Here is a 17,139-nt window from a genome sequence, read left to right on the forward strand (position 1 = left end):
CTTCAGAACGATTGTGCTATGGAGATTGCATAAACAGTAGGAGTACGGCCCATTAGAACCCCTATAATTTATGTTAATCTTACTACATTATGGAAGAGCGGGTGGCCGACACTTCCTACTAACCAAATTAGTTTGCAGTCTAACGTATTACTGCATAAAAATCTGGGCTTTACTGATCACTTTAAGCTGAAGATATCGTCCTTTTCACAATTTATACTTCCTATCGTTATTCTTCGCAAAGAAAAATGATCCTTCCTCGGAGATATTTTTATCCCTTCTATAAAGAGGGAAATCAGGTTACTGCGGCACCTTCTCCTGATAGAATTACGCAGTGTTTGATTTATAGGCCGGTTCCCTTACTAAACCAGAGCACAGATATTAGCTTTGGCCCGTAAGATGTGTTTACCGAATAAAATTCCTTTCATACTCGATCTATATGTAGAGAGCAGAAATTGGGCCGTAATGTAGCGATAGCGACAAATTCTAGAGATTCTGAAGAGCTGCACCCCTACAGTTTATGCAAAACTCGTAACATAACAGTTGTACTGGCTGAGGGTGTACGAAAATATATTCCAGTCATTGCAGAGATCGGGGTAATTTTTGCACTACCCCTCGTGGGCGGGGGCTCAGACGAAGAATACACCCACGGTGACCTGGATTTTGTATCTCTTTAGATAATACGTATCATCCCAGTAATTAAGACATTATGAATTGAATCCGCCCGCCTCTGTGATGTAGCGGTTAGTGTGATTAGCTGCCACCTTCGGAGGCCCGAGTTGGATTCCCGACTCTGCCACGAAATTTGAAACGTGTTACGAGGGCTGGAATGGGACCCACTCAGCCTCGGGAGGTCAACTGAGTAGAGGTGGGTTCGATTCCAACCGCAGCAATTCTGGAAGTGGTTTTCCGTGGTTTCCCATTTCTCCTCCAGGCAAATGCCGGGATGGTACCTAACTTAAGGGCTACGGCCGCTTCCTTCCCTTTTCCTTGTCTATCCCTTCCAATCTTCCCATTCCCCCCACAAGGCTCCTGTTCAGCATTGCCGCATGGGCGAGGTATTAGTCATCCTCCCCAGTTGCATCAGCGATCCAGAGTCTGAAGCTCCAGGACACTGCCCTTGAGGCGGTAGAGGTGGGATCCCTCTGAGTCCGAGAGAAAAACCGACCCTGGAGCTAAACAGAAGAAGAAGAGGAATTGAATCCACTCACTGTTTTCGTTTCACGGTCATTGTTTCTTCATCATATGTTTTAAATTCAGGTCAGTGACTTTTCGAAGTTTTAAGTTCATTGCGTTGCACCTCGTATCATTAGGAGCCAATAACTTAGCTGTCAGGCCCCTTTAAACAACAACAATAATCATCATCATTATTTTACATCGCACTTACGCGGACAGGCATTATGGCGACGATAGGATAGGACAGAGCTTAATTAAGGAACATTTTGGTGCGAAAATAGGAAACCATCTTCGGGCTGTCAGCACTGGGGTTCAAACTCACTATCTCCCGTACCTACGCCACCCAAACTCTAAATGTTATCTTCATATTATGTCCTTTCCTACTTCTAAAACCTTCACTCAAGCTTATTCCTCTACTAATGTCATTCCAACCTAGTTGGAAACTTTCCGCTTAGTCGAGTTCTTCGTACACTTTCTCCCAAGTCTTCCAAGTCCGAATTTAGGGAATAGGACAAGAAATCGTTCATTACTAAACAGGAAGGGTCGTCTAGTCCGCTCTTCCGTAATGTAGCGAGAGTAACATAAATTCTAGGGGTTCTAATGGACAGCACCCCTAATGTTTATGCAAAACTCATAACATAAGCGTTGTACTTGTTGCCCGCTGCAGTAAGATTGCTTTTTAACCTATTACTGCCTTAAAATACGGGCTCTATTAATTACTAGGGAAAAGATTTTTAGGCACTAAATTGCCGGGCTGAGTGGCTCAGAGGGTTGTGGCGCTGGCCTTCTGACCCCAACTTGACACGTTCGACCCTGGCTTAGTCCGGTGGTATTTGAAGGTGCTCAAATAAGTCAGCCTCGTGTTGGTAGGCCTACATTTACTGGCACGTAAAATAAATCTCGCGGGACGAACTTCCGGTACCTCGATGTCTCCGAAAACCATAAAAGTAGTTAGTAGAATGTGAATCCATCAATATTTAATTACGTACTAATAATACAGTAGGTTAGAATGCAAACTGTATTTGAACAACGCGCAAGTGTCATCTAACCGTCCTACAGTTACGTTGGCAAGTTGCATAAGTATTAGGGGTTCTGATAGTACAGATCGCTAATATTTATGCAAATATCACTACAGAACCGTTATGCGGGTACAAGACTCTTGCGCCTTGGTTAAATACGTTTGCATTCTAACCTATTAGGTACCTAAAATTCCTTTCCCTATTTTTTACTTCAGTCTTACTAATAAAAGGTGTATAATATTTATACGAGGTTTATAAACTGCTTATGTGCAATTTGTTGGTAATAAACAGTGTATAAGCCTCCTGTATATGCATCTATTACAGTTATTCACCGAATTACTTACCCAGACCAGGACCCTTGTATAAGCGTCGTATAGCAGCGAGTGACAAAAAGGAAACAACGAGCGATCAGTTTATTATAGCTGAGTCCCGGCATTGCTTCCACTTACTTGTGCCAGGCTCCTCACTTTCGTCTATCCTGTCCGACCTCCCTTGGTCAACTCTTGTTCCTTTCCGACCCCGACGGTATTAGATTATTCGAGGCCTAGGGAGTCTTTCATTTCACGCCCTTCGTGTCCCTTGCTTTTCTTTGTCCGTTACTTCATCTTTCGAAGTGACGGATCCCTCCTTTCTTCTTCTTTTCTCTCTCTCTTAACGCCCTGTGGGTGGTGGACGCAGACGAAGAATTCATCCACGGTATCCCCTGCCTGTCGTAAGAGGCGACTAAAAGGGGCGACCAAGGGATGATTAGAAAGATGCAACTACTTGCGATTAGTACCACCATTCGGGGAACACCATGGGTCGCTTGTACTTGTGCGTAGTGCCACTATCTTAGTTACACAATAGGTCTGTGATTAGTAGCAATAGAGTGCGTTGCCGGCTTTTACAGTACCTGTGATTCGTACCCCTATATGAGCAACACCATGGGATTAGCGACACCATGGTTCTGCCTTGCCTATGCTTAGTACCCACCCTGTGAGGAACACCACGGAATAATGCGGGTCCCTATGTTTAGTCCACTTACGTGAGGAACGCCATAGGTTTGCGTTGCTTGTAAATAGCGCCGCAGTGTGCGAAACACCGTAGGTCTGTGTTACGTGTGCGAATTTCATTACCTGTGGGTAGTACCATTTTGTGTGGAGTCTACGCGAGTCTACGCTACTTTCGATTAGTAGCACAACATGACAAATACCATGGTTCTATTTTCCTGGCGATAAGTACCATTATGAGGGGCCGATGACCTGGATTTTGGAACCGTTTCGACTACAAGCATTATCGAGTTAGTATTGTGCTTTAGAAGCTGTCCCTTGTTCAGTAATACTATTGTTTAACGCTAGTTTCTGGGAATGTGGGGCATTGCGGGTTCGATCCACTGATTATTTTAAATTCATATGCATCCATCCATTCTTCGTCCTCACGTTTTAGAATTCTGTTCAGTGAAGAATTATGGATTTTTAAATTGTCATACAATTTCCTCTCATTTCGTACCATTATTGGCCAATAACAAGCATCATCATCATCATCGTGAAACCTCGACTCCTGCCTTGTTCCATCTGTTAGTCTTCTTTCAGATGAGTAGCGATTCTGTCAGAAAGAATGAATCACAGTTCCGTTTGTGTCTGACTAATCGTCTTATCCCGCTGATCCGTTCGCTCCGTGTTGAAACTATCAATGGGCTACTTAAAGGGGAGAGGATAAATTTAACGGGAACTAGTGGAGAGTGCTTGCAGGTCATCACAACAATTAATCAAGATAATATCTCCAAACCTCCTCACTTTACGTCATAACACGGCCATAAATCTACGTCTACTAGAGAATCACAATGCCGCACTTCAATAAATTTTATCGCCGCCGCGTTCGATAGAGAGAATGGGAGGAGGAGGAATGGTGACAGGCTAGCTTAAACGTTCACACTTCACAGAAGGGAAAAAACTGCAGTATAAATTAAAGTTCGAGAGTTCATGAGGGTAGATCCATTGGCAGGTAAAAGTGTTGTTAATGAAGATGGACACTGAAAAGGCAGAGACTTCAACCTGGTGATAGCGGTGATTATTGTTTTAGGAGGCGAAGGCAAGAGAGATCAACTATTTGCAAGGGTTAATAGAGAAGTCGAGAAGATATTTTTAGTAGTAGTAGTAGTAGTAGTAGTAGTAGTAGTAGTAGTAGTAGTAGTAGTAGTAGTAGTATTATACTCTCATGCCCCAGTTTCAGGTATTTCTTTTAGTATATGCATTTTATTTTCCATGCAACAAATCAACGCCGTACTATAGGAGGGGAGGTTAGAGCGGTTCAAACCCCCTCCAAAATAAGTCAATTAGACAAATATAAACAGGTTCTGAAATAGCGTACAATAAATTAGAAAAGTTATAAAGACAAACATTTGAAAATTAAACAGTTGAATTTAACCTTTAAAATCTGTGCCATATTCAAATGTTTCTCTATGAATATCGTTAAAAAATTACTGAAAACTTACATGGAAACGAAATTTTTGTTCTTGATACATTTTGCACCATTCAAATCAATTTCAAAAAAGCCTCCGTGGCTCAGGCGGTAGCGCGTGGGCCTTTCACCACTGGGTTCCGTGGTTCAAATCCCGGTCATTCCTTGTGAGATTTGTGCTGGAGAAAGCTGAGGCAGGATAGGTTTTCCTCCGGGTGATCCAGTTTTCCCTGTCATATTCCATTCCAGCAACACTCTCCAATATCATTTAATTTCATCTGTGAGTCATTAGTCATTGCCCCAGAGAAGTACGACATGCTTGGACGGCCGGTACAATTCCTATCCTCGCCGCTAGATGGAGCCGTCATTCATTCCATTCCCGACCCGGTCGAATGATTGCAACCAGGGTGTGGATTTCCATTTTCAAATCAATTTCAATAAACATACAGAAATAATTTCATGTTATCGAGTCACTAGAAGACTTAAAAAAACAAACCTCGAAATATTTTAAATACTTACAGTGAACCATATTCTTACACCTATTTTTAAACAAATCTTTGTGTCGCACTGCACGCACGTGTTAAAGCGTGTTTTGCCCACCAGACAGCTATGGATATACCATTTTATTTCACACACTTAGTTGTAAAAGGTACTGTTCTAAAACTATTTCAAACCATTCTTTCTGCCACGAACCTACTACGCTGGCGAAGCGGGGGGAGAGGTGATACTCCCATGTGGCGCGTCCCAGATGGCGGATAGGGGGTCCTAACCGACTTACCGGCGGGCTTGAGGGAAGTAAAATGCCTATCGTGGACCAAACACACACCTCTCTGTGGGTGGGGGACGCAGACGGAGAATACACCCACTGTATCCCCTGTCTGTCGTAAGAGGCGATTAAATAGGGCGACCAAGGAATGATCAAATTAGAACCATGAAACTACTACACGCGGGGAACACCATGGGTCGCTTTTCCTTGCACTTAGTACCACTATGTTAGATACAAAATAGGTTTGTGATTAGTAGCGACAGTGTGTGCTCAGGATACATTTTACAGTACCTGTGATTCGTACCACTTCAGGAGCGACACCATGGTTCTGGCTTGCCTATGATTGGTGCCTAATATGTGAGGAACACCACGGGGGTAGTGCGAGTTCCTGTGGTTACTGCACGTATATGATGAACACTATAGGTTTGCGTTGCCTGTAAATGACGCCGGAATGTGCGAAACACCATAGGTCTGTATTAAATGTGCGAATTTCATTACCTGCGAGTAGTACCATAATGTGTGGAATGCCGCGAGTCTGCGCTACTTTTGATTAGTACCGCAACATGACAAATACCATGGTTCTACTTTCGAGCGATAAGTACCATTATGAGGGTCCGATGACTTGGATTTTGGACCCCTTTACACTACAAGCATCATCATCATCATGTCATCATCATCATCATCATCATCTTTATTTCTGTGAAATCTATTTGAAAGTAAAAATATTGTTTACCATTCCCCCCCCCCCCTCCGCACTAAATCCTAACCACCTCCGAAAAAATTTCTCGGCACTGACTGGTAACACACAATTTTATCTACGTATTTCTATATTGAGGTGTTTATTGCCTCCCCTAGCAATTGTTAGTATTTTTAATTTTTTACTAGTTTATTATTTATTAATATACGTTCTTTATGATATTAATATTATATACTAGTGAAACTGACCAAAAATCGCTACTAAACTTAATTAATAAAATCTAATCTAATCGTAAATATCACCTCCTTCTCAAAAATAGTTTACTTCAGATGGGTCCAAACTTCTTACCAACTTACTGTACATCAACTGTACTTAACTCAAATACGAACGAAGAACCGACCTCCCGCCCTTACACCTCTGACGGCAAAGAACTTAAAAATTACTACTCAAATAAAACCTTTACATTTAAAATCATTCCTAAATGTTATAGTAAATGCTAGGACAAGCACGTATACTAACGCTAATTGGTTAAGTTAGTGCTTGTTTTGTTTTTTCTTATTTTCATTTGTAATATATTTTTAAAAATTACCAGTGGAATCCTCTCTTTATTTAATCATTTTACAATTCTATGGCATTGTTTCTGTTTTTACACTTTTTATTTATATTCACCCTAAGTGAAAATCTCAACAGATGAGCCTCCTCCTTTTTTTCTCCACGTAATAAACAAAGGAATATCAAAGAAATATCAAATGATTATAAATATGTCATATATTTTTCTTGGTCATGGCCAACCATCTACACCTTACATCACATATTGTACGGTTGTAGGTAACACTGTCTGGCCATCCATCTACACCTTACATCACATATTGTACGGTTGCTAGGTAACACTGTCTGGCCATCCATCTACACTTTACATCACAGCCTGTGCGGTTGCTACGTAACACTGTCTGGCCATCCATCCACACCTTACATCACAGCCTGTGTGGTTGCTAGGTAACACTGTCTGGCCATCCATCCACACCTTACATCACAGTCTGTAGGGTTGCTAGGTAACATTGTCTGGCCATCCATCCACACCTTACATCACATATTGTACGGTTGCTAGGTAACACTGTCTGGCCATCCATCTACACCTTACATCACATATTGTACGGTTGCTAGGTAACACTGTCTGGCCATCCATCTACACCTTACATCACATATTGTACGGTTGCTAGGTAACACTGTCTGGCCATCCATCCACACCTTTCATCACAGCCTGCGTGGTTGCTAGGTAACATTGTCTGGCCATCCATCCACACCGTACATCACAGCCTGTGTGGTTGCTAGGTAACACTGCCTGGCCATCCATCCACACCTTATATCACAGCCTGTGTGGTTGCTAGGTAACACTGTCTGGCCATCCATCCACACCTTACATCACAGTCTGCACGGTTGCTAGGTAACACTGTCTGGCCATCCATCCACACCTTACATCACAGTCTGTAGGGTTGCTAGGTAACACTGTCTGGCCATCCATCCACACCTTACATCACAGCCTGTGTGGTTGCTAGGTAACACTGTCTGGCCATCCATCTACACCTTACATCACAGTCTGTAGGGTTGCTAGGTAACACTGTCTGGCCATCCATCCACACCTTACATCACAGTCTGTAGGGTTGCTAGGTGACACTGTCTGGCCATCCATCCATACCTTACATCACAGCCTGCACGGTTCCCAGGCAACATTGTCTGGCCATTTATCCATACTTTACATCATAGCCTGCACGGTTCCAAGGAAACATTGTCTGGCCATCCATCCATATCTTTCACCACAGCCTGCACGTTTGCTAGGGTTACACTTCCATTACTCTAACTTTCAATTATAAACTACCGTAATCAAGTCCCGCACACTCATCCATTTTTAGCCGGTCAGTAATTTCTGAAGTTTCGTCTTGTTAACCTTTGCGGGTAAATCTACTAGCCTGCAGCAAGGCAGTCACGTCTTCCTCGTGAAGTTCTTTGAAGAGCAAGGAGAGTGAAGGGGCGCGGATTTCTCCCAGTAATTAAAAGTAACACAATTATATACCGGCGAGCTCTGAACACGGAAGGAAAAGAAAACAAGAGAGACAAAAGCGGAGGATGGAGAAGCAGCTTGTTTTTACACACGTCTACTGTCGGCTTAGCTTGATGGCTAATTGAGTTTGTCAAGAGCTGTGTACTTATGACAGCAATACTACGAGAACTCAAGAGAGAATTCAAGATAGGCCTAATACTCATAATTGTGACGACAATTTTCGTTTATCTTGCAATTCTAAATGAAGGGTATTTTCAAGGATCGTCCCTCAACGCCAACTGCAGTAAGATTTATACTGGGATCTTAGCAAGAAGAATTATAGAATGGTCGGGAAATTACTCTATAATTTCACTGTACCAATCAGGATTTAGGAAAGGAATGAGATCAATATACAATATACTTAGAAGTAAAACAATAATAGATAAACACTTATAAATAAAAGGTAATAAACAATACATCGCAGCTATAGACCATCAAAAGGCTTTGGATTCTGTGAGCAAGCGGGCTGTAATTTCGAAGCTGGCTAGAATAGGGATGTTAAACAAGATGATTCAGGCCAAGGAAAAACTACATGCAGAAGTGATACGCTCGATTTAAGTAAAGGCAGACTTAATCGTAGGAAAGATACATTCAAATATTGGAGTTAAGCAAGTACGTAGATTATTTCTAAAATTGTTCGTACTGAAGAATAAACACACGGTATCCCCTACCTGTCGTATGAGGCGACTAAAAGGGTCGACCAAGCGATAATTGAATTGGAACTATGAAACTACTTGTGATCAGTACCATCACGTGGGGAACGCCATGGGTCACCTTTAGTTACGAGTAGTACCACTGTGTTACGTACACAATAGGTTTGTGATTAGTAGCAGCAGAGCGTGGTTCACTGTGGGTTTACAGCACCTGTGATTAGTATCCACTATGTGAGGGACACCACGGGATTGTTCCGCTCCTTGTGATTGGGCCACCTAGGGGAGGAACACCATGGGTTTGTGTTTCCTGTGAGTGGCGCCATTATGTGACTACTCCTAAAATAGTTTTCAATCCTGCCCTGAAGGAGCAGGCGGGCCTCTCAGACGGTGACGCCTTCTCTCAGGCGGGGTGATTTGTTACGGCGAACGAGATGCTCGGAGAAAGTGAAGGGGTTGGCGGCCGTGGCCTTTACTGGGAACTGTCCCGGCATTCGCCTTAGTGGAGGAGAATGGAAAACCACGGAAAACCATTCTCAGGACAGCCGACGGTTGGGGCCAGCCATGAGGTCCAGCCCTGTTTCGTCTCCCGAATGCAGAGGTATCGAGCTACGGAGCAGCCGTGGCCCCATTATGTGAGGAGGACCATAGGTCTCCGTTACATGTGCGACATACATTACTTGTGAGTAGTACCATAATGTGTGGAGTCTACGTTACTTTTGATTAGTACCTGCTACATTAGAAATACCATGGTTCTACTTTACTAGGGATAAGTACCGTTATGAGGGGCCGTTGACCTGGATTTTGTCTCCCTTCAGACAACAAGCATCATCAATTCAGGATTGTGCTTTGGAAGTAATCCCTTGGTAATTAATACTAATGTTCATCGTTGTTTTTTAAAATTCTAGTTAGTGGATCGAGTTGGGAATTATTTTTAACTTTCAATATTGTGAGTTGGATCCGCTGTTTACTTAAAATTCATATTCATCGATCACGTTTTGTATTCTGGTCAGGGAATGAATTTTGATCTTTTAAATTGTCATTACATTTCGTAGCATTAGGTGCCGACGATCTAGATGTTAGGTGCAATGAAACAACAAGAATCATCATCATCAAGCACAAGGTCTTTAGACAGGAAGATGTCAAGAATTGAATACAAGTTACATAAACATATCTTGCATGCGCTAGTGATATCAAGTGCCTTGTATGGAGCAGAAATATGGGGTATTGAAGTAGACAGAGAGGTTTTATATGTTAAGTAATACATTCTGTAAAATAATAGTGGATTTTACAAAATGTACAGTAAATAGTGAAGTTAGAAGACTATGTGAAGTTATCATTCAAGCAAATATAGCTAGGAAATTAGTAAAATACTGGTTAAGGTTAAGAAGAGGAGGCGGGAGGGAAATATTGAATGATGATTATTGGCTAAAGGAAATGAAAGGAATACTGGACGGAATAGGACTGGGAGACTACCGCAGTAAACAAAGAACAGAGACGAGAAACTTAGCAATAAATTAACGATTAGGGAGAAAGATATTGAGAAGCCCTGAAGATGGTTTTCCGTGGTGCTGGGACCTCGGTCGCTTCCTTCCCACTCCTAGCCCTTTCCTATCCCATCGTCGCCATAAGATTTATCTGTGTCGGTGCGACGTAAAGCAAGTTGTAGAATGTAAATTATTGAGCGTTTCTCTTCTTTTTGAGAATATATCCCACCTCTAGTTCAATAACCAAAACTGATGCTTGCCTCGCCTCCTTTTAAAAATAATATGCTCTCAAACCTAGGCAAATCTTCTCAAATCTTATCAAACCTTCAGCAATGTTGAACAACCTTTGATAAGTTTTGAAAATTTTAAATACCTTTTCAGTCTAAAGTATTAGTGTCTTGAATTCCTTTCACCAGTAATGATATATCTGCATTTGATATAAAGCTAACTTAAAATTTCAACAAGTTAATTAATATAATTAAATTTGCTCTCTAAAACACTTAATAATATCATTTTAAGTGCCTAATATAAATGAAAAATACATTGGGACAAAATGCCACCTTTGCTCAGACGTAGAACGGCTAATACCTTACTTGCCCGAGTTAAATGCAAGTGAATGCTCGGTTGGACAACGTAGCAAACTTCATAGCCTGAGTCCCACTATTTAAATAAAACTTTTAATATATTGAAACAACTCTTAAAAATCTCTTAAAGGCAGGCTCCCAGCATAGCGAACAAAGCCCAGTAATTCAGAAGATAAATTCCAAAGTCATTTAGTAATATAATCCTATAGACCTCAGAAGCGCCACTTCTCCGCTGGTGGCCACCGCTTGTTTAAACACCACCACATTTGCATCTTTATTAATTCCCGTAAAGACTGGGTTCATTACGGAGTCTGATCTCCTTTGTTAAGGACTCAAGAACAAACCCGCCTAATTTTCAGCTAAGTGAAGATTTTCTCAGTCCCCTTCGAAATCACACTCATTGTCACTGATTTAATTCACGCAGCGAACAATAGACGTGGATTTGAACAACACTGTGCTTTAAGCAGTGTTTTTCGCTTAAGATGCTACAGCGAAATAAATCACAATGTGTAGAAAATATCGTTATTCTGTTTTCATATTCTTTAATTCGATTAAAGGGACTGGAGTTGGTTAATGACCTTGTATTACCTTGGATCATGTATAAGTGACACAGGAAATTGCGAGAAAAGATAAAGAGGCCGTCTTGGATCGTGCAGCCATGAGTAAACTAACTAAGATCTGGCAGAAGAGGGCAATATCCAAAATCACGAAGATTCGATTGGTTGAAGCACTAGTACTTTCGTGTTCTTTTACGGTTGTGAGTCATGCGTCGTCTAAGCTAAGCGCAAATACCACATTGATGCCTTTGAAATGTGGTGTTGACGTAGAATGCTACGTGTAGCTTGGGCCGAATGGAGAACAAGTGAGTCCATCATTAATGATCTGAAAATAGTGAAATGACTGTCTACACGGGTCAGTGAAAGAATGCTTCAGTTCCTTGGACATACCTTACGGACGGATGGAGACAACCTGGAGAAATCTATCATAGAAGACAGAAGACCACGTGGAAGGACAGCAAGCAGGTGGATAGATCAGGCTAGGAAGATAACTGGCCTTCCTCTTCAGAACGTCGTAAGGAAAGCTGGAGTTTGAATGGCGACACTATGCGAAGCATGTAACTCTCCAGAGACAAAACAATGGTGTCACGTCATGACACTCCGTAACGAGTAATACGACTGATGATGATGATGATGATGATGATGAATTGCACTGAAGGGCTCGTAATAAGTGTGTGCTGTGTTTTTCCATAGAATGATTAACGAATATATCAGATATTTGGAGAATTTGTTAACATGGAATGGAATTTGTACAGAAAATATAAGAAGCTGAATATCTATGGGAAAAGAAAAACTGTTGGAAAGATGAGAATTCTTTAGACATCTAAGGCAATCTCTATTAATTTGAGAAAAAGGTTTGCTAAGTGTTTTGTGTGGAGTGTGATGTGATACGGAGCTGAAATATGGACATTAAGGAAGAACGGTACAAGCATTCGGAAAGGTTTGAAACGCAGTTGTGGAGAAGAATGGAAAAAGTGAACTGGACAGATAGACCTCAGAAGAGTAGGAGAGAAGAGACACCTGATGAAAACAACAAGAAAGTAGAAAATATCCTGATTGAGTCACATACTACGTAGAAAGTTTGTTCAACAGAGGGTGATGGAGAGGAAAATAGATGGAAGAAGATGAACAGGAAGAAGGTTTGGAATGTTAACAGATGGCAAACAAGGTAGAAGCTATGAAGAACCGAAAGAAAACGGGCTCGAGGGGCTCTCAACTAGGGAGCGTGGGTTGCTAACCACGGTGCCCTTAGCTGAGTCCTGGTATTGCTTCAGCTTGCTTGTGTAAGGCTTCTCACTTTCGTCAACCCTCCGGCCTCTCTTGGTCCACTCTTGTTCTTTTCCGATCCTGATGGTATTAGAGCATTCCAGGCCTAGGGAGTCCTTCATTTTCACGCTCTTCTTGGCCCTATGTCCGGTACTTCATTTCTCGAAGAGTCGGGTCCCTTCTTTTCCTCTCTGTCTCTCTACCTCTTGTGGGTGGGGGACGCAGACGAAGACTACACCCACGGTATCTGCTGCCTGTCGTAATAGGAGACTCAAAGTGGCGACCGAGCGATGATGTAACCATGTGGAACGTTATGGGTCGACGTAACTTGCGACTAGTACCACGTTTCAAGGAAAACCATGGTTCTACCCTATATAGGAGCAGTAAAATTATGTGGGGAACACTATGAGTCTGAGTGTTGCTTGTGATAGAAGACATCATGTGTGTTCCACTGGTCGCTTCCACTATGTTCAGAATTAGTCTCCGTTATACTTCCACTTTATGAGAAACACCATGGGTCTACGTTGCCTGTGGTTGTTACTACTGTGTAAGAAACAACACGGGTTTGGCTGGCTCCCGTAATTAGTATCACTATGTGAGGTAAACCATTTGTCCGTGTTGCCTAAGAGTAGTAGTATTATTATATGAGGCCCACCACAGGTTTGTGTTGCCCGTGGGTGTCACTATGTGTGATACGCCGTGGGTCGACATTCCCTATGATTAATACCACTATGTGGGCGACGCCATGAGTATACGTAGTCTGTGATTAGTAGTGCCCGGATTTTTATGCAGTAACCGCTTAGATTGCAAACTAATTTGGTTAGTAGGAAGTGTCGGCCACCCGCTCTTGCATAATGTAGCAAGAGTAACATAAATTATAGGGGTTTTGATGGGCCGTACCCCTATTGCTTATGCAAGCCCCGTAGCATAGTCGTTGTGAAGGTGGACTATACTTGTTACTCGCTTCAGGAAGTTTGCATTCTAATCTATTACTGCATAAACATCCGGGCCCTAGTGATTAGTTCCACCAAGTGAGGATCAATTCCACTTCATGGGTTTGTGTTACCTGCGAGTGGTGCCATTGTGTGACATTCCAAGAGTCTACGTTACCTGTGAATAGTACCACTGTGGGGGTGGGAGGGGCGGTGACCTGGATTTTATCCTCCTTTAGATAATAAGCATCATCCCTGTAATTAAGACATTGTGAAATGGATCTAATGATGGTTTTTTTCACGATCATTTTCTCATCACCATTCGTTTTAGATTCTAGCCAGTGGACACATTTCGAAGTTTTTATTTGTATTTTGTTGCACATCGTACCATTAGGGGCCGATTACCTAGCTGTTAGGCCCCTTTAAACAACAATCATAATCATCATCATCATCATCATCATCATCATCATCATCATCATCGTCGTCGTCGTCATCGTTTTGATGTTGTGCATGACCTCTAGATCTTCGTTCAGGCGTTGGAGTACTTGAGTGTTACGTCGCCGAAAACTTCCAGTTTATTGCATTAAACCACAAGCAAAAACAAAGCATAATGTATACAAGCATAAACCATTTAAGGAAGAACCAATATTTGAAAACAAGCTCACCTACAGTAGTCATAGATACTGTTCTGGTACGAACATTTTCATTCGAAATCTTCAAGCCATAATGACAGAGATTCTTATATTGAAGATGATTTGGACTTCAGTGCATCCAGTTCTCTCATTGAATAACCAAGTTCATGCAGGCCGGTTCATATCCAATAGTTTTCACATAAAATTGAAATACAAGGGGAAGAGGACTGGATCTCATCACGCTGTGAGTATCAATATTTGCTGAAGACTCTCTCTACCCCCCTCAACCACCACAACCACCACTAACTCCTCTTCTCTAGTTCAATATTCACCGCAGATCAAATACGTTGCTTAGCTACGAGAAAGTTAAATACCATTTCATTTATCAAATATTTAAAGGTTGGCAACTATTGCAGCATTCTGTTTAATTTTGTGCATCGGAAGATTTCTTAGTTTACACAATTCATACCCTGACCTTTGAAACACTGTCTGATGGAAAGACAAAGCTTGTAAAATTTGACGTACTGTAACACACAACTGGCCAACGGAGTCGTTCTGCAATCCTCCATCCAAAATTATGGACTCGTGTGTCGTGTCATGTTGGAATGTGAAGTACTCAGATAAGTCAACCTGTGGGTGGGAGTGATTAGTCGTAATACGTTAACCAGATTTTTAGGCAATAATAGGTTAGAATTCAAACATATTGAAGTGTGAAACAAGTATATGCTACTCTGCACAACGGTTATGTTTTGAGTTTTGTATAACCATTTTGTTGTACGGTTCATAAGAACGCCTGGAATTTTGTTACTTTCGCTACATTATGGAAGAACGGCTTAGACGACACTTCGTAATAACCAAATTACTTTGCAATATGCATTACTGGCAAGAGCCCAGAATTTAGTGGGTGGGGGACGCAGATGAAAAATACACCCACGGTATCCCCTGCCTGTCGTAAGAGGCAATTAAAAGGGGCGACCAAGGGATGATTGAATGAAACTAGTTGTGATCAGTACCATCACGCGGGGAACACCACTGGTCGAGTAGTATCACTGTTACGTACATAATAGGTTTGTGATTAGTAGCACCAGAAAGTAGTTCACTATGGGTTTTACGGTACCTGCGATTAGTACCAGTATATGAGCGACATCGTGGTTCTACGTTGCCTGTGATTAGTACTCACTATGAGAACAACACGGGATAGTACGAGTCACTGTGATTAGTAAACCTATGTGAGGAACACCTTGGGTTTGCGTTGCGTATGAGTGGCGCCATTACGTGAGAAACACCATAGGTCTGCATTACTTGTGTGGCGTACAATACTTGTGAGTAGTACCATAATGTGTGGACCAGGCGAGTTGGCCGTGCGATTAAGGGCGCCCGGCTGTGAGCTTGCATCCGGGAGATAATGGGTACGAATCCCACTGTCAGTAGCTCTGAAGATGGTTTTCCGTGGTTTCCCATTCCTACACCAGGCAAAATGCTGGGGCTGTACCTTAAGGCCACGGCCGCTTCCTTCCAACTCCTAGCCATTTCCTATCACATCGTGCCATAAGACCTATCTGTGTCGGTGCGACGTAAACCACTAGCAAAAAAAAAGCGTAATGTGTGGAACACCATGCGTCTACGCTACTTTTGATTAGTACCGCAACATGACAAATACCATGATTCTACTTTACTAGCGGCAAGTACCATTATGAGGGGCCGTTGCCTGGATTTTGGACCCCTTTGACAACAAGCATCCTCGATTCAGGATTGTGCGTTAGAAGCATTTCCTTGGTCAGTAACACTGTTGTATATGATAGTTTCTTGAAAAGTGGGGCATTGCTGGACGGATCCACTGATTGTTTCAAATTCATATCCATCCAATCATTCTTTATCACGTTTTACATTCTGGTTAGTGGATGATTTTTAACTTTTAAATTGTCATTATATTTCTTCTCATTTTTTACCATTAGGAATCGATGACCTGGTTGTCATCACGCATTATTATTATTATTATTATTATTATTATTATTATTATTATTATTACTATTAATTAATAATAATAATGGGGAATCATAAATTAAGTTTTCAGAAGTAAATCACGACTAAAGTTTATCGATTGCGGATGTTATAAATCTACAAGCTCTTCAGACTTTTCCAATCGTGAAATTACCAGCTGGTATTTTCCGTTCGACTAGCTATTTTTATGGTATTCAGAGATGCAGAGGTACCAGAATTTATTCCGCATTACTTTGTATATGTGGAGGTAAATATATATCTATATATATAAAATAACTTGTCCTGACTGACTGACTGATTCATCATCGCCGAGCCAAAACTACTGGACATAAAGAAATGAAATTTTGGGGATATATTCATATTAAGATGTAGGTGCTCGCTAAGAGAGGATTTTTGGATATTCCGTCGCTAAGGGGGTGAAAAGGGGGGTGAAATTTTAAAATTAGTGTATCTATATCTCAAAACTTCAAAAGTTTACAGATGTAAAAATTGGTATTTAGAATCTTCTTTAAAAATAAGGAAACACGTATTTTTTTGTTTTCAGAAAATCCCAACAGGAGGGGTGAAAAAGGGTGAAAATGGGGAAAAATGGGTTGAATGCCTTTAATCAGGATACCGGTACTTATATCTCAGAAACTGAAGATATTACAGACCTGAAAATTGGTACTTTTGATCTCCTTTAAAAATAAAGAAACACGTATTTTTTTGTTTTTGGAAAATCCAATTAATGGGATGGTGAAAAGGGGGTGAATTTTTAAAATGAGTGAATCTATATCTCCAAACTTTTAAAGTTTGCAGATGTAAAAATTGGTATTTAGAATCTTCATTAAAAATAAAG

Source organism: Anabrus simplex, chromosome 10 (assembly GCF_040414725.1).
Source record: "Anabrus simplex isolate iqAnaSimp1 chromosome 10, ASM4041472v1, whole genome shotgun sequence".
In the NCBI taxonomy this organism is placed as follows: domain Eukaryota; kingdom Metazoa; phylum Arthropoda; class Insecta; order Orthoptera; family Tettigoniidae; genus Anabrus; species Anabrus simplex.